Source organism: Diadema antillarum, unplaced genomic scaffold (assembly GCF_040938485.1).
Source record: "Diadema antillarum isolate AM-2024a unplaced genomic scaffold, OU_Dant_1.0 seq00001055_RagTag, whole genome shotgun sequence".
NCBI classification, from domain to species: Eukaryota; Metazoa; Echinodermata; class Echinoidea; order Diadematoida; family Diadematidae; genus Diadema; species Diadema antillarum.
In genome coordinates, this window is record NW_027271883.1 from 694,378 (window position 1) to 718,799 (window position 24,422).

Here is a 24,422-nt window from a genome sequence, read left to right on the forward strand (position 1 = left end):
TCTGAAAGAGCAGACTTTAAGCTTTAAAATGATCTATAACTCAAATCGAATGGACTCTTCAAACCTATCCAAATGTTGGAAAGAAAGCACAAACTCAGGAAAAGTGTGAACTGAGAAAAGAGGCTCTGAAGGACAGTGTCTATTCAAGCGCTTAATCTTTACCAAACCGTGCTGGCTGTGCGATGAATGGGACAAAAAACAGGAAGTAAGCCACCAGAGTAACAACAATGAAGAGATTATCAGACTAAACTGAAATTAAGCATGCCTCATTAACACATTCTGTCCATAATTAATGCCAACTTTCAAAGCAGTAGCAATATCCTTTCAAATGTTATTAGAGTTGAAAGTGAAGAGTGTTTTTCAGAAATGAAAAAGGGATTCTAAAGACACACCTAATCACATATTCTACCAAAAATGTTCGAGATAAACTGCTAAAAAAACACTTTCCTGCCCGTTTTATGATACCAAACTTTAGCATAATGTAGAAGAAGACCCGCTCTTTCAGAAAATATGAGCAAGTCAAGGTCGGTTAGGCTGACCCATTTCACTTATTTTCAGTCCTCACGCAAAATCAGTGTGTGCGACTTTCTGTTCGTTTTGAGGCGCACGGTCACAAATGGTGATATGGATATTTATCTCTGTATATATTATGTTGTGCACACTCCCTTATTTCTATCGGATTTTTGAGTTTCCTTAGAGGAAGTCACTTATAACAATCATCCCCATTGACGTTGACCTGATTTGGAAGTTAATATGCAAAGGAGAGGAGTAACAGAGAATGGGCGTGGAGGGATTACCTCTGCCACACGAGGGAACCTGCAGACATGCTACGCTGTGATGTGGTGCACGCTCTTGGTGAAATGTTCGATTTTTTGGTTTTTATCAGAAAGCAGGACAAATTATATTTAGAAAAATAAGCACTTTTTTATCAATTCAATTTACTGTTCGGCTCATGTGAAATGGGGGGGGGGGAGGGAGTTAAATTATAGCATTGTGTGTGTGTGTGTGTGTGTGTGTGTGTCTTACGTATAGATGATCCCATGATCGAAAGTGGCGCGCGTCATAGCATATATTCTCGTACATATGGTAATTTACGAATTGAGCATCTGAACTATTCTTCGGGTCAGCATTTCTATGTACGATTTTCTATTTGTAATCTTACAAATTTGTAAGATTATGGCAATAAAACAGAATGAGCGTCGGACTCGTCAAACTCCTAGGTCTTATTGCCTAATCTCCCTTTGGAACTTTCATCTGCCTTGTTTGACTAATTATAACATATAATACTAATAATATAATAACATATAAAATGTAATATACATTATAACTTATAACATTTGCCTGTGTCGAGGTCATGAGCTACGTGAACATGACCTGTGGGTATCACACCTCTCACAGCTGCTGCCGTTAAAAAAAAAAATTATATATTAAAATTAAACACACAATCAAACAAACAAAACAAGGCAAAAAAGCAAATAAGCAAAAAAAAAAACACAAACCTATCAAACTAACAAAACAAACGAACAAAAAATTTATTTTCACAGATTTTGAACACATAATCACATACTGCACACAAAAAAGTATATGCATCTATGTACATCAGCATATCTATCAGTACGGATGGTTTAGCGGGGACTATTATTACTTTCCTGAATCAGACTTACTAGTATCTTGTCTTCAGATCCGCCATAATGAAGTCGAAAGGTTTTGACACCGTCTCTCTCCAGACACTTTCTAGACACAATCCGACTTAGAGTTACAGGATCTGAGTATGTGATCTGCACATCAAACAAGAATTCGAATCGATTGAAGACCTGAATATAAGAACGACCCAAGTCCAACTTTTGGCCAGATTCAGTTTGGCATGGGAAATTGCAGCTTATGCATGGACTCATCTTGTGTATAAATGATAAATCGTAATTACCCCTGGAAGTGCCTTAAATGAATTAAGTAATTCTTATATGAATGTAAAAATGAAGGACTTGGGTCATTCTTACATTCATATTATAGCGCCCTCTCTCATCCTTCTCTTATCTCTATGGCAGAATATCATGTATATGATTCAAAGAACGACCCAAGTCCATCACACAAAATGGCCTCTCCACCATAATAATATATGTTTTAATTTGTATATACAATGTTGCCTTCCCATCACAGTTAAATAAAATATTATTGGACAAATAAAACAAATATGAAGTTTTTTTAGGTTTACTCGAAATGGTGTTCCATGGACTTGGGTCGTTCTTATATTCAGATACTCAATTCAATTCTCACAGTGATAGAGATCCCTTGGATATAATATATAAAATGTTGACAAAATGCAACAGGTACAATATTCATCAAAAGAATGAGACTTGTTAAAGTCTTATGTAACCTTGATATGAAATTATACACATATTGCCATCTAAACATTAAAATACCAATCGCTCCAATTTACCGACAATTATGGAAGCAAGACTGAGAAAATAAAGCATACTGACACAGCTATGGAATTGAAAGTGATAAAAGCTGTACATAGTATCAAAGGAATATGAAGAGAATGAACATAGTAAAATCATCACAAAACAAAGAACAAAAAAAAAAAACGTGTCAAGTACACGCCGTGAAATTACAAGTATGAGAAAACATTGACGATTGAAGTAACTTTGTGAAGATTAATTAAACATAATATTTCATGTCATCATTTGATGACGTGTAAATGGGGGAGGGGAGTAAATCATAAGGCAGTCAAGGGTCTGATGTTGAATGATAATAGCAAAGCAGCTGGCAGATTTGTTATCTACTCTCTCTACTAGTCAGACACATGTATAGCTTTTACTTAATATATATATAAGATAAAAATTAACAAATATGATATATATATAATATATATATATATATATTATATAATATAATATATATATTATTTTTATTATTTTTCTTATATGTATAGCTTTTACTCTCTTTACTAGTCTCTACTAATAAGCCGATTCGGCAAGATTTATTCAGTACTCTCGTTGACGATCTTTGCGTTCGAAAGGTGTCTTGTACGTGAGAGATTTTGCGAAAGTTTGACAAGGCTATGGTTTTCACAGTGTAGTGATTTGTACATACATTCGTAATGGCGACAAGTCACAATTAGTTGTTTTCCAGATTTTGATCTTTATTTTGATACCAAATTTGTGTGTAATATCGGTTCTTATCATGACGATATAATCAGTTGAATTTGTGTAAATTTTACCTGCTTTTCACGGAAGATTTTGTCGTCTAAAGTTCGTTGTTAGTTCCTGACCGGATTAAGAAACTGTTATTTCTGATTTTGGCTTTTTCGTAGAGAGGAAACTTAGATGCTCATCATATATGTGACTGTGCACCTCAAAACGAACAAAAAGTCGCACACACTGATTTTGCGTGAGGACTGAAAATAAGTGAAATGGGTCAACCTAGCCGAACTTGACTTTTTCATATTTTCTGAAAGAGCGGGTCTTCTTTTACGTTATGCTAAAATTTGGTATCATAAAACGGGCAGGAAAGTGTGTTTTTTAGAAGTTTATCTCGAAAATTTTTGGTAGAATAGTGTGATTAGATGTGTCTTTAGCATCCCTTTTTCATTTCTGAAAAACCTTGTCCACACTCTTCACTTTCAACTCTAATAACTTTTGAAAGGATAGTGCTACTGCTTTGAAAGTTAGCATTAATTATAGACAGAATGTGTTATTGAGGCATGCTTAATTTCAATTTAATCTGGTAATCCCTTCATTGTTGTTACTCTGGTGGTTTACTTCCTGTTTTTTGTCCCACTCATCGCACAGCCAGCACGGCGGTTTGGTAAAGATTAAGCGCTTGAATAAACACTGTACTTCAGAGCCTCTTTTCTCAGTTCACACTTTTCCCGAGTTTGTGCTTTCTTTCCAATATTTAGATAGGTTAGGAGAGTCCATTTCATTTGAGCTATACATCATTTTAAAGCTTAAAGTCTGCTCTTTCAGAATATGGTCTTAACTAAAAATTCATGTCTGGCGACCTTTTGTTTGTTTTGAGGTGCAGGGTCACATATTGGATTCAAGGAGACGCAAGCATGATCTATACTAGTTTTTTTTCCGTTTTGAAATGTCTGTTAAATTCAGTCCTAAGCCGGAAATATGCTCCACACAAAGTGTACAGTGGCGCGAAAGAGCTCTCTCATTGGACAGTGCTTGCATTCAGCGCACGCTGTACCAAGAATCTATCTTCTAGCTTTTGTCCGAAGCACAGATCTCTAGACACGCTTGCCTGTATGCAAGCATGCGCTATGTATGCACGTGGCATGAAGCCGTAGCAGCGTAATGACGTAATGCAAGCGCTGAATGCAAGCGCTGTCCAATGAGAGAGCTTACTCTTCAGATTGCACGGTTTCAAACTGACCAGCACTGAAATCGATGTACATTTTACTGGTTCCTGACGGGATTAAGCAACAAATTGTCAAGATATTTTAAACATGTACAAAAGCTTAAGAGATGGACTACTAAATATTGCATTTTCATTGAGACGCAAGGTGAATTTGGTATTCTTTTGACGTCTTGAACGTGAACTACACACATTACTTTTTCCATCATTTTTCAAGCTCAAATTACGCTATGATATGTTTCATTTACAATAATTTGAGTAACATGTGACGATAGCTTAGATATTTTCCTTGAATTTGATATAGAATTGGTGAATATAAGGTGTATTTTTGTTGCCGAAAGCCCAAGGACAAAATCCCCTTCCGCAGCTCATTACGTATGCAAGCCTCGAGCAGGCTTGCATACGAGTTGAATAAATACGAGCGAACTATTGGGTGCTGCGGTCTGACTGCTACCTTTGCAAGCGTCACAGTCTAAATGCAAATGCAGCAGCTGTCAAGGTTTCTAGGTCAAACGCTTATATTTTGTGTTGTGGATGTACTCGACGTTTGTGTGTTTGTGTTTATGTGTAATCAACGATTGTATCCTTTTAAAAGTACATTGATTTTGCGTTGAACCTCCTTTCTTGACTTTTTTTTTTTTCCAAGCTGACGTTTTGCCGTCTGTACATATCGAAATATTTTTTTTTTTAGGTAAAAATAAAACTCTCGGAAACTCATTACAGAGCCCAACAACTGCTTTACAAAAGCGTATTAGTTATCATTTTTCACTAAACTCTATTATTTCCAATCCATTAATATCCGTAAAACACGAGGAAACTAAAAAATCACTGGTTATCAATGACATGAGTCCTAGCATCCATTAAATTTGTGTCAGGGGAGGGCGGGAGGCCAGGGTAATGCCCTCAGAACTATTATTTCAAAATAAAAAAATATATTGTTTACTCAATATTAACATGAATATTATACTTAAAAATAATTGTTTGGGGTTAGGCTGCCATGCATAATGCTCCAAACAGGCATCTCTTTTAAAGTGAAGGTTTTGGTTATGGTTTTAATACCGACTACCGGTTATAATGAGTTCACCATGGAATTACCACACCTTGTATCTAAAAGAAGAAATGTGTCAATGGTTCCATTTCTCCTATTTTTCGGATTCAACAATGTTCACGTTATCGTTGTGTCTGTTTTTTTTTTGTCTAATTGTTCCATGTTCAGCGTTCAAAAAAAAACACATAAACTTATCAAGAAAGTTTAATAGGTGAATTGTAGAATATATCAATCACGACGATTAAACATGTGAAATAAGAGGAATTATATGAGCATTGCCTGTAGGGTGCAGATTCCCAGATCCCGATATGAGATAAATTCTCAAATGAAATTTACTATTGAAGGGAATAAAAATTCATGAAGAAAGGAAATACAGACGTTGAAGATAACAAGAAAAAATTATGAAAGGAATTTCCGCAGAAAGTGGAGTGATCAACATCATGATACAATTAGTCTGCACATATGCCTCACCTGTATATATGTTGCTGCGTCCCCTTCTCCATACTGACTTTCTTGTAACCTTTTCCTCCAGTTAACAAGTATTTCGTTTGACCTTAGTGCATCATTTGTCAACGGATAATCGCAGCCTGAATATGGAAATTCCAACAAACCAAGATTATATGACAGGGAGCTAGGTCAAAATAAACATCACTTTGTGGTATGTTAACATTAACCAAAACCAATTATTGACAGGCTGCAAATATACAGCAAAATATATATATGTGACCGTGCACCTCAAAACGAACATAAAGTCGCACACACTGATTTTGCGTGAGGACTGAAAATAAGTGAAATGGGTCAACCTAGCAGAACTTGACTTTTTCATATTTTCTGAAAGAGCGGGTCTTCTTTTACATTATGCTAAAATTTGGTATCATAAAACGGGCAGGAAAGTGTGTTTTTAGCAGTTTATCTCGAACATTTTTGGTAGAATAGTGTGATTAGGTGTGTCTTTAGAATCCCTTTTTCATTTCTGAAAAACCTTGTCCACACTCTTCACTTTCAACTCTAATAACTTTTGAAAGGATAGTGCTACTGCTTTGAAAGTTGGCATTAATTATGGACAGAATGTGTTAATGAGGCATGCCTGATTTCAGTTTAATCTGATAATCCTTTCATTGTTGTTACTCTGGTGGTTTGCTTCCTGTTTTTTGTCCCATTCATCGCACAGCCAGCACGGTTTGTTAAAGATTAAGCGCTTGCATAGACACTGTACTTCAGAGCCTCTTTTCTCAGTTCACACTTTTCCTGAGTTTGTGCTTTCTTTCCAATATTTAGATAGGTTAGGAGAGTCCATTTGATTTGAGTTATACATCATTTTAAAGCTTAAAGTCTGGTCTTTCAGAATATGGTCTTAACTAAAAATTCATGTCTGGCGACTTTTTGCTTGTTTTGAGGTGCAGGGTCACATATGACCCTGCACCTCAAAACAAACAAAAAATCGCCAGACATGAATTTTTAGTTTAGACCATATTCTAAAAGAGCAGACTTTAAGCTTTAAAATGATGTATAACTCAAATCAAATGGACTCTCTGAAAGGGAAGCAGTCCTGAGGTTTTCACTGTAATGATAATTAAGAAGAGTGAAAAAAAAAAAAACCTTTCACCAGTTTATACGCGTGGAAATAAAAAACTGTCTCCGTACGCGATTTTTGAAAAAATAATTCCTGCAAGCGATCGTGTAAGAGCCGGCAAAAAGATGGTACGTCATGCATGCCCTACTCACCAAGTTGACAGCCGTGCCTAGAAAAACCAATTTAAATGTTGAAATGATTAGTTGTAATTTTATCATATAATGTGAAAGTTTGTGGTTTTATTATTTCAAACAAAATATTTCAAGCTTAGATATATATAATTCATGAAATATTAATATTGTTAACATAAATTTATATGTATTTTTAAACCAAATATACCATGAACTTGACATCAAATAGGCACGGTCCTTTTCTGGCTTCCGTCCGTGTTGCATACTTCTTAGCGTAGAAACCACTCTCGCGCGCGAATTCTTACCATACTAATGTACACAGTACTACTACTCCGTCTAGCTGATTTTGCCGAAGATAACCTGTGCATGAGAGAGTCGAATTCTTCAAAGAAAATATTGTTTGTATCTCAATATTTCTGTAAGTAGTCAGATATCGCCTTTCCTCGAAGCCGGGAAGGGTAAACACAGGGGGTCGTAGGGATATGATTTCGCTCCACTTTGCTGTGCATGTCCAGTCGGCACTGGCAGCAGCTAGCTCAGTGGCACTGTACTGCAGTCCAACCCCGGCTGCAGCCCCACGGTAAATGAAACATAGCTAGCCACTTTCCTTACCTCTCTACGCTTTTTTCCCTCGGTTCTCTTCGAAGTCGATGCTCGAGGTGTTTCTGTTTTATAACTCATGTGAGCAAATGGTCGGGATTGCATCTGGCTTCAGGAGTTTTCTCGGTTTATAACCGAGGGCCACAGCCTGTCGGTCCACGTAAAAACATCGCTTCTCAAATGATCCACGCACAGGTAGGTCACAACACGATATCGATATTTTGTAGGTCCTAAGTTTCTTATATTCGGCATTGTTGTACCGAGATTTCTCAGCTATACAGCTCACCTTTCACGACACTTTTGTGGGTCTGGGACGGAAAAAAGGATTTTCCTGGGAAATTTCCGGCACGATTCGAGCAAAACTACTGATTTAAGATAGCCTGACCAGACGACGCTGAATGCGGTCGCCCCTATAGTGTACTAGCAGGCTTGTAGCTGTGTAGAACCGTCTCTACCTACAATCTGTACGTACTAGAACATGCATGAGCGCACGAGCGGCGACAGGGCTGCAGCTGCGCTTGTGATAGACTGGAAAAGTGTGAAGGGCAAACCGCGTACGGGGTATCTACCGTAGATCTAGTTGTACCGTCCACACGTGTACTGTGCGAATATAATACACAATACATACACACACACACACACACACACACACACACACAACATAGAAACAATGTCAACTAGACTCGGAATTTGTCAAGACTGACAAATTAGGTGATCCGATTTTTTTTTTTTTTAATCAATGATTCGAGTCCTGATCGCAATAGGCATGACCATATAGGTTTCATCCTTGTTTAGAGACATTGGCCGTGTGATATTTGGATTCTCATTTAGAAAAGAGAGTCGGGTCTGCCATCTTTGGTACCAAATTCGGTATACACTATAACGAAGATACAGAATGAAGTATATTTGACCATTGACCCCACTTTGCACAGCCAAGATGGCATCTGAGCAAAAAGTGGTTATTTTGTGAAATGATTCTTGTAACATGGTCTTTGCGTGTGCAAAATATGGGAAAGATAGGACATGTATTCACCAAGATACAGGTTGAAACATTTATGACCTTTGACCCTAATTTACATACCCAAGATGATGTCTGATTAAGTAGTTGTTATTTTATGAAATAATTTACGTGACATGAACTAAACATGTGTAAAATATGGGGATAATAGGGGCTGTTTTTCTTGAGCTATTGCAAAGAAAGTTGCAGAAAGAAAGAAATATCTCAATACATCGAAGATAAGTTTGATTTCAACCAAGTTTCTGGACGTGATCTCGGCGTCGAATGAAAAATTGAAGAAACATTAATGATAGCCCAAAGTCTCAGCTACAACATATTAAAATCTGGGAGAAATTCACCGAAGAGTAAGTGAACTAGTGCTCAATAAATGCCGTCATGTCAATTTTCATTTCCAGAAAAATTCCCTCCCATAGAGATAACACGTAAACTGGTTAAATTTGACATGGTTACATTATATCCATTTTCACGAGGTGAAGACATCATCCGATTAAAACTTTGATTGAACAAAACTTAAAGAGTATTAAATTGGCTACAACATACTAAAATCTGGAAGAAATTCACCGAAGGGTAAGTGAGCTAGTCGTCGATAAAGACAATCATGTCAATTTTCACATCTAGAAAAATTCCCTCCCATAGAGATAACACGTCATAACGAAGATACAGGAAGAAGTACATATGAACTTTGACCCCACTTTGCGCCGACAAGATGGCCTCTGAGCCAAAAATAGTTATTTTGTGAAATGATCCTTATAACATGGTCTTTACGTGTGCAAAATATGGGAAAGATAGGACATGTATATGATACAGGATGAAACATTTATGACCTTTGACCCTAATTTACATACCCAAGATGGTGTCTGATCAAGTAGATGTTATTTTGTGAAAAAATGTACGTGACATGAACTAAATATGTGCAAAATATGGCGGTGATTGGGTATGTTTTTCTTGAGTTATTGCAAAGAAAGATGCATAAAGAAAGAAATATTTCAATACATCGAAGATAAGCTTTAATTTCAACCACGTTTTTTGACGTGATCCCGACAGTATATAAAAATAAAAAGGGAAACATATGATAGCGCAAGTCTCAGCTACAACATAGGCTCTTTTGGCCTCTCTTCATGCGCATGCGCACTGAGAGTGTGCGTCCATTCGGAAGCTCTCGGGGCTCGCTGGGACAGCCATTTTGGGTTTAGGAGATGAGCACAGGGAGCTCGCTTGTAGCCTACCGTATTTTCGCTGACCCATTGAGCCAGCGCTATTCTCATTCGGGGGTCACTACATTTGATACAGAATGGGGGAGGCAGCGTGTTGCGTTCGTCTCCGTGCCGCACAAACCACTCGCCACGACTGAGTGTCTTTAAAATCTCGAAGAAATTCATCGAAGGGTAAGTGAGCTAGTGCTCGATAAAGACAATCATGTCAATTCTCACATCTAGAAAAATTCCCTCCCATAGAGATAACACGTCATAACGAAGATACAGGAAGAAGTACATATGACCTTTGACCCCACTTTGCACAGACAAGATGGCCTCTGAGCCAAAAATGGTTATTTTGTGAAATGATCCTTGTAACATGGTCTTTACGTGTGCAAAATATGGGAAAGATAGGACATGTATTCACCAAGGTACAGGATAAAACATTAATGACCTTTGACCCTAATGTACATACCCAAGATGTTGTCTGATCAAGTAGTTGTTATTTCGTGAAATAATGTACGTGACATGAACTAAACATGTGCAAAATATGGTGGTGATGGGGTATGTTTTTCTTGAGTTATTGCAAAGAAAGTTGCAGAAAGGAAGAAATATGTCAACACATCGAAGATAAGCTTTAATTTCAACCAAGTTTATTGACGTGATGCCGACTCCGTATAAAAAAAAAAAAAAAAACGAAGGCACATTATCGATAGCCCAAAGTCTCAGCTACAACATACTAAAATATAGGAGAAATTCACCGAAGCATAAGTGAGCTAGTGCTCGATAAATATAGTCATGTCAGTTTTCATTTCCAGAAAAACTGCACTCCCATAGAGATAACACGTAAACTGGTCAAATTTGACAATATTACTTTTAATCCCCTTTACGAGGTGATGCCGTCATCCAATCAAAATGTTGTTTTTTTGTGACTGAAAGACCATTTAATAAGCTACATATTAAAATTTGGACGAAAATCAACAAAAGAATAAGTGAGATACGCTTGAGTGAACTTAAAATTTGATGACGTCATTTTGAAAATGTACTTGTTTTACTTTATTGAGAAATTTGATATCTTTTCATCATTTTTCCAGCATCGCGAACCCATGAAATGACATGTACAACTCATCAGCTTTAAGAATATGTAAAGAAAATGGGGGGGGGGGGGGTCATCGTCCATCCTGACGAGTAAAATCGGATTCAAAATTGGCAATTTTTTTGCATTGTTGCACTGTATATCGCCATTGAAGCGCGCGCGGAATTTCAACTTTGACGGGCCCGTGTGACGTCATATTGAGTCGGATTGAATTGAAACTTGATAGAAATATTCTTTGACTTTTGGGGCATCCGATAAGTGTGAAAAAATGGGAAATTGCTATTGCGTATGAGCTGTGCGTGCGTATATGTGCGCGCGCGTACGCGCCCGTCCAATTTTTTCAATTTTTCAAAAAATGCTCCAATTGGTCTGAAACGTGTGCAAAAAAAAAAAAAAAATTTGAGCTCGATTTGAGCATACAAACATTTCAACGCGCGCGTACGCGCATGTTTTAAGAGAAAATATGAATTTTGATTATATGAGTAGAATGCGCTTAACTTGAAATATATGTGACGTAAATGTCATTGAAAATTTTCATTTCATTAAAGAGATATGATTGAGAATGTGTTTTCATATAATGACGTCATTGTGACGTCACGGTCGACTAATCACTATGATTTTATTGGAAGGTTTGTCTTTGGGACATGATACATGTATGGTATAATTTTGACATTGATAGGAAGAGGACTTTCCGAGATTAGCGATACACAACTTTTGCGGAGAAAGAAGAAGAAAAAGAAGAAGAACTAGACTTGGAATTTGTCAACACTGACAAATTAGGTGATCAGATCTTTTCGAAAATCAATGATTTGAGTTCTGATCCCAATATAGGCATAATGACCATACAGGTTTCATCTGTGTCTATGGACATTGGCCGTGTCATGTTTGGATTCTCATTTAGAAAAGGGAGTCAGGTCTGCCATCTTTGGTACCAAATTCCGTATACACTATAACGAAGATACAGAATGAAGTACATATGACCTTTGACCCCACTTTGCACAGACAAGATGGCATCTGAGCAAAAAGTGGTTATTTTGTGAAATGATCCTTGTAACATGGTCTTTACGTGTGCAAAATATGGGAAAAATAAGACATGTATTCACCAAGATACAGGATGAAACATTTATGACCTTTGACCCTAATTTACATACCCAAGATGGCGACTGATCAAGTAGTTGTTATTTTATGAAATAATGTACGTGATATGAACTAAACATGTGCAAAATATGGGGGTGATAGGGCCTGTTTTTCTTGAGTTATTGCAAAGAAAGTTGCAGAAAGAAAGAAATATCTCAATACATCGAAGATAAGCTCTAATTTCAACCACGTTTTAGACGTGATCCCGACATCGTATTAAAAATAGACGGCATAATTGCACTAACGCAAAGTCTTAGCTACAACATACTAAAATCTGGGAGAAATTCACCGAAGGGTAAGTGAGCTAGTGCTCGATAAAGACAATAATGTCAGTTTTCACATTAAAAAAAAATCCCTCCCTTAGAGATAACACGTCATAACAAAGATACAGAAAGAAGTACATATGACCTTTGACGCCACTTTGCACAGACAAGATGGCATCTGAGGAAAAAGTGATTATTTTGTGAAATGATGGTCTTTATGTGTGCAAAATATGGGAAAGATAAGACATGCATTCACCAAGATACAGGATGAAACATTTATGACCTTTGACCCTAATTTACATACCCAAGATGGCGTCTGATCAAGTAATTGTTATTTTATGAAATAATGTCCGTGACATGAACTAAACATGTGCAAAATATTGTGGTGATAGGGTATGTTTTTCTTGACTTTTTACAGAGAAAGTTGCAGAAAGAAAGCCATATTTCAATACATCAAAGATAAGCTTTAATTTCAACCAAGTTTTTGGACGTGATCCCGACATCGTATGAAAAATAGCTCACACTCACGATAGCCCAAAGTCTCAGCTACAACATTTTAAAATATGGGAAAATTCATCGAAGTATAAGTGAGCTACTGCTCGATAAAGATAGTCATGTCAATTTTCATTTCCAGAAAAACTGCACTCCCATAGAGATAACACGTAAACTGGTCAAATTTGACAAGGTTACTTTCAATCCATTTTTAGGAGGTGATGCCGTCATCCAATCAAAATGTTATCACAATAATGAAAGAAAATTTAATAAGCTATAACATGCTGAAATCTGGGTGAAAATTGGCAAAGGATACGTGAGAAATGCTCGAGTGAACTTGAAATTTGATGACGTCATTGTGAAAATTTATTCTTTTTATTTCATTAAGAAATTTGATATCTTTTAATCATTTTTCCAGCATTGCCATCCCATGAAATAACATGTACAACTCATCAGCTTTTAAAATATGTAAAGAAACTGGGGGGTCACCGTCCATCCTGACGAGTAAAATCGGATTTAAAATTGGCATTTTTTTGCATAGTTGCACTGTATATCGCCATTGACGCGCGCGCGGAATTTTAACTTTGACGTGCTCGTATGACGTCATATTGAGTTGGTTTGACTTGAAACTTGGTAGAAATATTCCTTGACATTTCAGGCATCCGATAAGCGTGAAAAAACGGGAAATTGCTATTGCATAAGAGCTGTGCGTGCGTATATGTGCGCGCGCGGACGCGTCCGTCCAATTTTTTCAATTTTTCAAAAAATGCTCCAAATGGTCTGAAACGTGTGCAAAAAAAAACGTAAATGTCATTGAAAATTTTCATTTCATTAAAGAGATATGATTGAGAATGTGTTTTCATATAATGACGTCATTGTGACGTCACGGTCGACTAATCACTATGATTTTATTGGAAGGTTTGTCTTTGGGACATGATACATGTATGGTATAATTTTGACATTGATAGGAAGAGGACTTTCCGAGATTAGCGATACACAACTTTTGCGGAGAAAGAAGAAGAAAAAGAAGAAGAACTAGACTTGGAATTTGTCAACACTGACAAATTAGGTGATCAGATCTTTTCGAAAATCAATGATTTGAGTTCTGATCCCAATATAGGCATAATGACCATACAGGTTTCATCTGTGTCTATGGACATTGGCCGTGTCATGTTTGGATTCTCATTTAGAAAAGGGAGTCAGGTCTGCCATCTTTGGTACCAAATTCCGTATACACTATAACGAAGATACAGAATGAAGTACATATGACCTTTGACCCCACTTTGCACAGACAAGATGGCATTTGAGCTCGATTGGAGCATACAAATATTTCAACGCGCGCGTACGCGCACGTTTTAAGGGTATAGATGAATTTTTATTACACGAGTAGAAGTAACTGGACTTGAAATATATACAACGTAAATTTCATAGAAAAATTCCTTTCCATTAATGAGATATGAATGAGAATGTGTTTTCACATAATGACGTCATAGTGACGTCACGGCCAACTAATCACTTTGATTTTATTTCGATTGTCGTCTTTGGGACACGATACATATATGGTATAATTTTGAAATTGATAGGAGCAGCACTTTCTGAGCTAATCGATACACAACTTTTTAGGAGAAATAAAGAAGAAGAAAAACAAAGAATCCGTACAGATACAGAAGGTGATCCGAGAGGATACTCGGATCACCTAACAAAGAATCAGTACAGATACAGAAGGTGATCCGAGAGGATACTCGGATCACCTAAATACTACTACTTTGTAGTAGAAGCCACCGACGTCTTCATGCATCCGGATAACTAGGGAGCGTACGGATAACGAGAAGAACACGGCTGGGAAGAGTTGTGCCTCGGTGACGTCTGACTCTCCGCCAGGACTTGCTCATTAGCATATTCACCATGCAGATTCACACTTTTTTCAACCAAAATTTACGAGCTTATTTGATGATTTGAAAGCTTGTTTTCGGTGAAAGTAGTTCATTGGAGGTACCAACAACATTTATGTGTTGTTGTTTTTTTTTTATTTCGTGAGGACTGTGTCCTTTTAACCTATCTAAATATTGGAAAGAAAGCACAAACTCAGGAAAAGTCTGAACTGAGAAAAGAGGCTCTGAAGTACAATGTCTATTTAAGCGCTTAATCTTTACCAAACCGTGCTGGCTGTGCGATGAATGGGACAAAAAACAGGAAGTAAACCACAGAGTAACAACAATGAAGAGATTATCAGATTAAATTGAAATTAAACATGCAGGATCTGTACCTCATTAACACATTCTGTCCATAATTAATGCCAACTTTCAAAGCAGAAGCACTATCCTTTCAAAAGTTATTGGAGTTGAAAGTGAAGAGTGTGGACAAGCTTTTTTTCAGAAATAAAAAAGGGACTCTAAAGACACACCTAATCACAAAATTCTACCAAAAATGTTCGAGACAAACTGCAAAAAAAAAAAACATACTTTCCTTCCCGTTTTATTATACCAAATTTTAGCATAATGTGAAAAAAGACCCGCTCTTTCAGAAAATATGAAAAAAACGGTCGGCTAGGTTGACCCATTTCACTTATATCCAGTCCTCACGCAAAATCAGTGTGTGAGACTTTATGTTCGTTTTGAGGTGCACGGTCACATATGCGCAAATAATACATACCGGCAAATACCCACTCTCGTGCGCGCGACACACACACACACACACGCACACACATTATATTCATAGACACATACATAATACAAAAAGAAAACGCCTTTCCATAAATGCTTTTAAATGTACATATGCATAGCATGCGTAGTGTTTGTGTCCGCGTCTTGACCCTATTAACAAATATATAATTGTAAGATAATAAAATATATAACAATTATGATCAAATATTTTCAGTTTTTGGATTTATCCTCATGTCGAATGCAATAGGAGAGCAAGTACTGCACTTATTAAAAAAAAACACTTCTTGTAGAAATATACATATTGCAAAATTTAATGTTTTTGCTATAGTACAACTAGACTGCAAGTAATGGTCAGGTGACTGTTACCAGGTCATCAAGATTGCTATAATGTGCGCTTCTAATTTTGAATATCTATTGAATATGCATACTTCCCGAAGGTAATCATTTTATTCACTAGTTATTGTGCTTCCAGCATATAAGCTTATCAGAACCTTAATTTTTGACTCTTCAAGGTATTACTATCGAAAGTCGCATAATTTTTTTAGACCTAGAAAAGCAGAAGATAATAGGTAATATCTTTTAGATTAGAAGTTTGTCAGAGTCTGTGCAGGTTGAATAAAAAAAAAATCAATTTCAACTAGAAGACTTTTTTAATATCATGCTGTATTTTTGTTCGAAATCTCATTTTCGCTTGACTGCAGGTAAACAGAAGCAATGTAATCAAATTCAATCTATAGACATTCTACTATTTATATATTGTTAGCTCTTTATGTGCCATTGTGGAAACCCCCTGTGTGCCACATTATGCTGAGGTACCAACGTAGTCATGCTTTGAGAAAAAAAAAAAGAATTCTGTTTTTCAAATCTTTGTAGCTCTGCTAGATTTCTGTTATTCTGGACATGTGGTGAGCCAAGTTGCAGAGAAAATTGAATGACTAACCTATGTTTTTATTTTTCAATTAATTAGTATTATAAGGAGACATTTGCACAGGAAACAGTGATAGAAACTTCAATTAAGATTTACTCGCGAATCCAGGAGGGAACACCATTTGATAGTCGATCTCTACATAAAATGCAAACTGATTTTGATGGGAACGGAATCGCGTGAAACGTCTTTATTTTACTGTGGCATTTGGCGATTTATCTATCGGCTAGGGTGGGGTCTGTGCGTTTGAGCAGAATATGCGAACTTGGCATGCAGTTGGGCGTGCGAACGTGGCACAAAAAGGACCTGCATTTACAATACTTTATTATTTTCCATTTTCGATACAAACATAGTTAATTGGATGTCATTTGTGATTTTGAATCTGTTAATTGAAAACAAACATAAAAAAACACACTTGAAAGATTGTAACGATTATTATAATTTGAGTAGACAATTAACATTCGGCCGCTGAAACACTCTGACATCGACAGATAGTTTTAGCGTATAACATTTTCAATGATTGTCATGAATCGTTCTTTGATAGATTTCTCCTGATTACAAAACCACATTAAAATAAGTACTTTCCAAAACAACCTTCGTTTGCTTCTTGTTTGCTCTTTTTGTTAAGGAAAGGGTACTTTTAGAATAATGACTAAAGTATCAATACAGTGCTCATAAAATAATCTATTATGATATTACATTATTACATTATTTCCTTAACCTGTTTATGATACAAATGGGATTTCCAGAGCGTTGGGCTGGTCGCTCGTAATTGATCAGTTTCCCAACCGTTGCGAAGGTCTGAATGTCGTGAAAGTTGCACTCATGTTTACCAATATTTTGCTTGTTTATAGACATAGGAAATGACCAATCATTACAAACTGTACACAGATGACAACTTTTGATGTATGTAGTCCCACAAAATATAAGCATCGTATTGTTGGTGAAATTGTAAGTTTAAAAATGCGTGTCAATTTCACTCCCTCAGCCGAGTATACTCGGAACTAGTCCACAGCCTGGAAATGTCAGCCCGGGTTTACTCGAAACATGTCCTAAACGGGTTCAACTGGATTCACATCACGGCGTGAGTCTACATGCACTATAGACCGTACCATACAAGCTGCTGCCCAGTACTTCAACGCGCAGAGCGCTCTGAGTCACGTCCGTAGGCCTAATCCGAAGGCGATCTGTCGTGATTGCTGCAGGAAAGTAAACGATCCTTGCACAATAATAATCCTTGTTCCCTGCAAAGACCTAGAGTATAAAAAGGAAAATGAAAATACAAACGAAATTAATGATACAACAAAGCTTGTTGTATGAAAAGCAAATAAACAAATATTAAGTCATATCGCGAGGGTAATGGAGACCTAGAAATATCACAATTCATACACTCAGCGAAAAAAAAAAGAAAATAAAGATTTCGTCAAGTTTCTATTTCTCATAGAAAAATCTCTGATGTTATTAAAAGTTAATACCAAAGGAAAGGTAATTCAATAGGCTATCATCCTGGTATATCAATAATAAGGGCAATTTTACACATGAGTGAACACCTATTTTTTTCTCTTCCAAGGCAAAACAGTAGATATTGCAAATCTCACAAGCGTTCTTTCAATTCATTCGTGAGTTAACTGCTCTCTCAAGTAACAATAAGAGCAAAAATGATGAAAGAAAATGCAGAATGTTTTGCCAAATCTAAAGAGAAATGAAAAGAAAGAAGAAGCAATATCAACAAATATGGTAGGAATTTGAATTGATTCAACAAATTAGGACAGTTTTGAAGGATGTTTGGTTCTCGAATTTCTCTCATGAACTCTTGATTTACTAAATTAAAAGAATGCTTACTCCTGTTGTCATGTGACACTTGAGTTGATATGAAACTTTTAATACCCCATTTAGTTTCCCACTTTGATTTTGTTTGACGTTAGAAAGAGATAAAGAGAACGGAAACTTATGTTTGCTATGTCATTCATGTCTCTCACTGTTCATATGGAAAACTTGCGCGCATTTGCTCCGGAGCGAGAGCACCGGTGCTTATAACACGTGAAAAGACGCGTCATATCCCCCTCCTTTGGGACAAAAATAGCTCTGCACAAAAAACATGGCTATGAATTCAAAACCCTCGCCCTCCAAATGAAACTAGAATGTACCCTCTTTCTACTCCGTGTATTTCCCCAAAAAATAGGTTTGGGGGAAATTAGGGCACTTTTCCTCTGAAATTCTTCTTCAAATCACCAAATCTTGAGTTTGTCTATGGCGGAGTACCCAAAATAAGCCATAATTTTCGGACATGCCCATATAAATCACAGGCTGTACCACGGAAGCTTAGTGGAATTGTTTACCCTTGCACTTCAAAATGAAGTAGAATGTTTGGGCTCTTCAGTGATGTATAACTTGCTTTGATTGGTCAGAGAGAAATTAGGGCACTTTTCTTGTCAAATCAAAGAATGTTTTACAAAACTGCGTGTGACCTTGCTAAAGCGTGCGAGCTTTTGTGCTGTCCATTGCACACAATTCCCCTAATGCTTACGGACAACGGACGAGTGTGCGTAAACAAACAATTATGTTTGTGCTGTGAAACGAAGGCGGGAGAGTTCAAGTTATTCACAATTTTCGCTGGATATCATGCCTTTTGAATCGTCTTTCGTCCACATTATAACATATTAGTCTTTATTAATATTCTGACAATCCTGCAGAGTGTATTACCACTTCTTTCAGAGCTAAATATTGCCAAATTCAAGGATCATCATGCGTATTTTGCTCTGCAGAGATGACTTGAGGTTGCAACAAGCCGTGCTTGAACAGACCATGGTTCAGTCCCATTAAATTAACAGGGGTGAATGAACCCATTATGTAGATACTGTACGCGTTGGTGTGTGTGCTCGTGAATGATCAACTTGTGTGGTGAAATGGAAATGCCGTTGTAGAAAATCTAGATTCCCGGTACTAAAAATACTAATAACATTTCATTATTAGCTGTCAGATAAAAAAGAATGGCTTCCATGTTCATGCATTCTGCCCCTCCAGTAAGCACACGGACAGTTCTCCCGATTCCCGTACAATGGACGAGTCCGCTCCTTCCCACACTATGCTCGAGTGCACTCGGCTGTTGGCTCTCGGCGACTACGTGCACTCTGGTCTGTGAACCCTAAATGCGCGAAATCGTGCGAAAGTTTTCCATATGTAAATTGTGACCCTGCACCCCAAAACACACAGAAAGTCGGCAGAAATGGATTTTTACTTAAGGGCAGGTTCTGAAAACACAGACTGTAAGCTTTTAAATGATGTATTACTCAATTCAAATGGATTTTTCTAACCTATAACAATATTGGAAAGAAAGCACACACTCAGGAAAAGTGTGAGCTGAGAAATGATGCTTTTCAGTACAGTGTGTATTCAAGCGCTTAATCTTAAAAACGCTTAAAAAACAGGCAGTAAAACACCGGAGTAACAACAATGAAGGGATTATCAAATTAAACTGAAATTCAGCATGCCTTATTAACACACTATGTCCATAATTAATGCCAACTTTCAAAGCAGTAGCTTTATCTTTTCAAAAGTTATTAGAGTTGAAAGTGAAGAGTGTGTACACGGTTTCTCAGAAATGAAAATTGGACTCTAAAGACACATCTAATCACAGTATTCTATCAAAAATGTTCCGAGATAAACTGCTAAAAAACACACTTTCCTGACCGTTTTATGATCTCCAATTTTAACATAATGTAGAAGAAGACTTGCCCTTTTAGAAAATACGAAAAAGTCAAGATCGGCTGGGTTGCCCCATTTCACCTATTTTCAGTCCTCACACAAAATCAGTGTGTGCGACATTTTGTTCTTTTTGTGATGCACGGTCACAATTGGTCTTTTGCTCTCATTGTTATATTGATGGGCATTTAAGAATGAAAAAGAGCATGTAAATATCAAACCTTTGAAAATTTTATGAATATCTTAATTGTTAATTATGATTCTAGTGTTCCTCTCTGAAGACATAACCATTCTAATTACATAAGGTATCAAGAAAACCATGGGTTATGAATATTAAGGTAATAGGAATTCCCAAGCAATATTTTTGAACCTACCGTTTAAGAAGAAATTTTAAATATCGTCAAGAATTTGAGCGATAAAAAAGTTCAGGATATGATGGAATTATAAATTTTCTTTTAAAAAGATGTTTTAAGTGAAATCAATTCTTATCTTACATACATTGTTAATCAATCTTTATTTAACGACGATGTCCCCAATAACATGAAAGTCGCAACAATTGTCCATATCTTTAAGAAGGGACAGAAGATTTGGTAAATAACTACCGACTAACTTATTTGTTGACCTCAATCTCTGAAATTCTTGAAAGGTTGGTTTATCACGTGCGCGACTTTAGGACCTTTTTGTTTCAGCGGGTCACATATGATTTGCAATGATTTCGTGTGGAGTCCCAGAGAGCTCCCTCTTGGACCCACTTTTATTTACTTTATATGTAAACGATCTTATCATTTTTTCATTTATCATTTATTGCTTTTGCCAATGACACAAGCTTGTCTGTTTGTTTTTTCTTCACATCGAGACCATAATACAATAATTAATACATTTCATGATGAATACTTAGCTCAGATCTGTGCAATCCTAGATTTATACGAACAAATTATCCTTGAACACAGAAACAAAAATCATTATGATATTCAGTAATTCTTTGAAAGATGTTCCACATGACATCAAAATAAATGATCTATGTTTAAAGTAGCTTAATAACACCAAGTTTGTAGGGTTTTGGATTCAACTAGAATTATCCGGACAAACTCACATTAATTTTGTAAGTAAATTTTTTATCCAAAAATATCGGAATTTTGAATAAGCATTTCTTTCCTGTTTATATGTTTTTAGAGTATATATTCTTCTTTAATATCTCCACACTTTTATTATGGAAGTTTGGCGTAGGGAAATGCAATTCACGCATCATTAGATTCTCTTCTCCGAATTCTTCAAAAGCGTGCGATTAGAATCATAAATCACGTCGTATATTTCGCTCATACCAACTACCTTTTTCCATTAAAACAGAATTCTAAAAATTCTAGACCTATTATATGTGACCCGCTACAACAAAATGATCCTAAAGTCGGGCGAGGTCGATTATTTGAAAATTGCATGACACAATTCCCTAATCTTTCTGCTTTAAATTGATATATAACACGTCTTATAAAGATAATCGGCTGCGGAGATGTCGATGTTTAAAAGAGAGCATGTCAAGACGTCTGGGAAATCACTGTTTCGAGAAAAGCGCCCCAAAAGTTCTCCTTGCGACGCAATCACAATCAAGAGACACGCAAGTCAGTATTCACCTCCGGACAATAGAAGTTAAGCCCTAGCAACCTCCGAAATGCTCATTCAAACACAGCATCGGCGGTCTCCTCACCGACCAATCAGTGACCAGGATGTCAGGAGAAGCGGCTAGGCATAGCGCAACCCGCCCGCACGCACCAGTCGACTGGGCAGTGTGCGAGCTTCACGCTTCGGTTAGCGGCAAGCAGCAAACTGACCAATGAGATCACTCTGGTCGTTGTTAGGGGCGAAGCCTATGTGTGGCGCTCAATCCAAATGTTCGAACTGGTTTCTGCTTCGTTGAAACGCCAAAAAAAAAAAAAAAAAAAAAATGGCCCAGAAAAACGATATATTTTGGTCTTTCCTTTCATCATTTTGCTTCAAAATTTCGACAGATGATAGAAGACATGTCAGACTCTAATAATATGTCAAATTCAGAAAATCGTAAGTTTTTAACAATTTTGATGCTCTAACTTCAAACTCGATTTTCACAGCTTCGACCGTGCGCGACTTTAGGACCATTTTGTTGTAGCGGGTTACATATTATCATCTCTGAATTTTCATGTATAAACTAAGAAATAATGAATTACCATCTGTTTTTATCCCTTATCTTTATTCACCTTCAAACGCAAATTAAAATAGCTATTACGTAGTGGATACACACTACCGAGTTTTTAGGAACGTTTTCTTTTGTCTTTTGTCTTTCTCTGCAGCACCATTATAGTACCGATACATCAAATATATAGCATTCTTTTTCAAACACGGCGAGATCCGATAAACAGCCTGGTTTGAGCGATATACATGTGGCTCATTAGTTTATCCTTATCATCGATGTTTGTACTCGTATAATTTTAGTTGGTCAAGACAAACATATCCGTTGTCCGTATAACTATATGCCTATGAATTCGGGAACCTACAATTTTACTAGCGTTATAGCTTTTAAGTAGGACCCGTCATATATCTGATAATAACTTGTTCATCTTCATATGGTATGACCATACATATTTATGTCAAGTATGACTTTTTTTTTGTCTTCTTCTTCAATCTAAAGATATGATTGTATGTTTTGTATCCTTGTTTTATTGTCGATCATTTTTTTTTAATCTCATCATTGAGAAAATGGAAAAATGAAACTGCACATATAAATGCATATATACATATATATGTATATATATATATATATATATATATATATATACATATATATATATATATATAACCCTTCATCATAAAACTTACTTAAAGTCTCCAGGCATGACTATTGGGCAGATGCTAACAGAGCAGATTCTAATGACGTATAACTCAATTCAATTCTCGCTATCGCCAATGACGTAAAAAGTACCCGGATGTGGCTTTTTCGTCAAGATGTAGTGCACTTGGTAGCAAGGGCACTTCCGGCGCGGGGCATAATTTGCACAACGCTAGCGTGCGCGTACGTGTACCTTACCTATAGCGCAGCGCCGACCACGGATACTAGTACAGTAGGCCCCTGTACCGCCCGAGCCAGCGAGTGGCCGGGGGGCGTTTCATCAACGATGTTCGTCGGAGGTTTTCACCGACAAATTTGCTATCAGCCAATCAGATGCAAGGATTTCAGTAGCTTTTAACAGTTGTCAGTGTAAATCACTGACAAAAAGTTTCATGAAATGGTCCCCAGGCCTGTCATCATACTCGTACACTGTAGTCCCCTCCGGCGGCCGGCCTTGCATCGCATTAGCATGCACCACACTGCACGCAGCGCATAAGCTAACACATACCGGTACAGCGTAGAATTTCTACTGCTTGATCATGCGATCGATGTGCACGCATCACAGATCAGTCATCTCTGCATACGCTGAAAATATGCTGGAAAATATTCACCCACCTGGATATACAGTATATCGTCATGGAATGCCCATCTTTTCTTTAATTTGTTCTCTGTCGAAATGTCGCGAACACAATCGGGAACGAACAGTGATCTCGAACTTATCCTGTCTCCGAAGCAACTTCTTCCAAGTAAGTACGTACAATGTACGTAGGCTTACTGCCTAGTGCTACTACCACTAGTAAGTCGCGCGTACACGTACTGCGCTGTGGAGTCACCCGCAAACTTCACCCACGTCACGTCTCGCATGCCAGTAAGGGTCCTATTTCTGCAGATTTTTTTCATTTATTGTCGTGCGAACAACACATGGCAGCTTCGCAGCAACAACCAATAGTCGTATTAACTGCAATTTCTTAAGAATGGAGAAATTTCAAATCACATTAAAGCTGTAATTCAAGTCGAGAAAACCGGAAGTACACGTAGAATACAGTCGGTTGTGTGTGTAAATAGCATTAGCCACGTATCACGCGCGTACGAACGGAAGTGACTTTGCTACCGGACTATCCCATAATGCACCGTAAATGACACTTAAATCAACATCCGGGTACTTTTTACGTCATTGGCGATAGCGAGAATTCTCCTTACCTATCTAAACAGTGGAAAGACCACACTCTGGAAAGGTGTAATCTGAGAAAAAAGGCTCAGAAATAACGAGTCTATTAAAGCGTTAAATCTGTACCAAGCTGCGCTAGCTGCGGATGAATGTGACAAAAAGTATGTTATAAACCGGAGCAAAAACAATGA

General features: G+C 37.1%; 1 pseudogene; it reads right to left on the minus strand.

Annotated features, from left to right (window-relative positions):
- The window catches only part of LOC139743167 (uncharacterized), a 144,647-nt pseudogene that overhangs the window by 97,577 nt on the left and 22,648 nt on the right, over positions 1–24,422 (minus strand).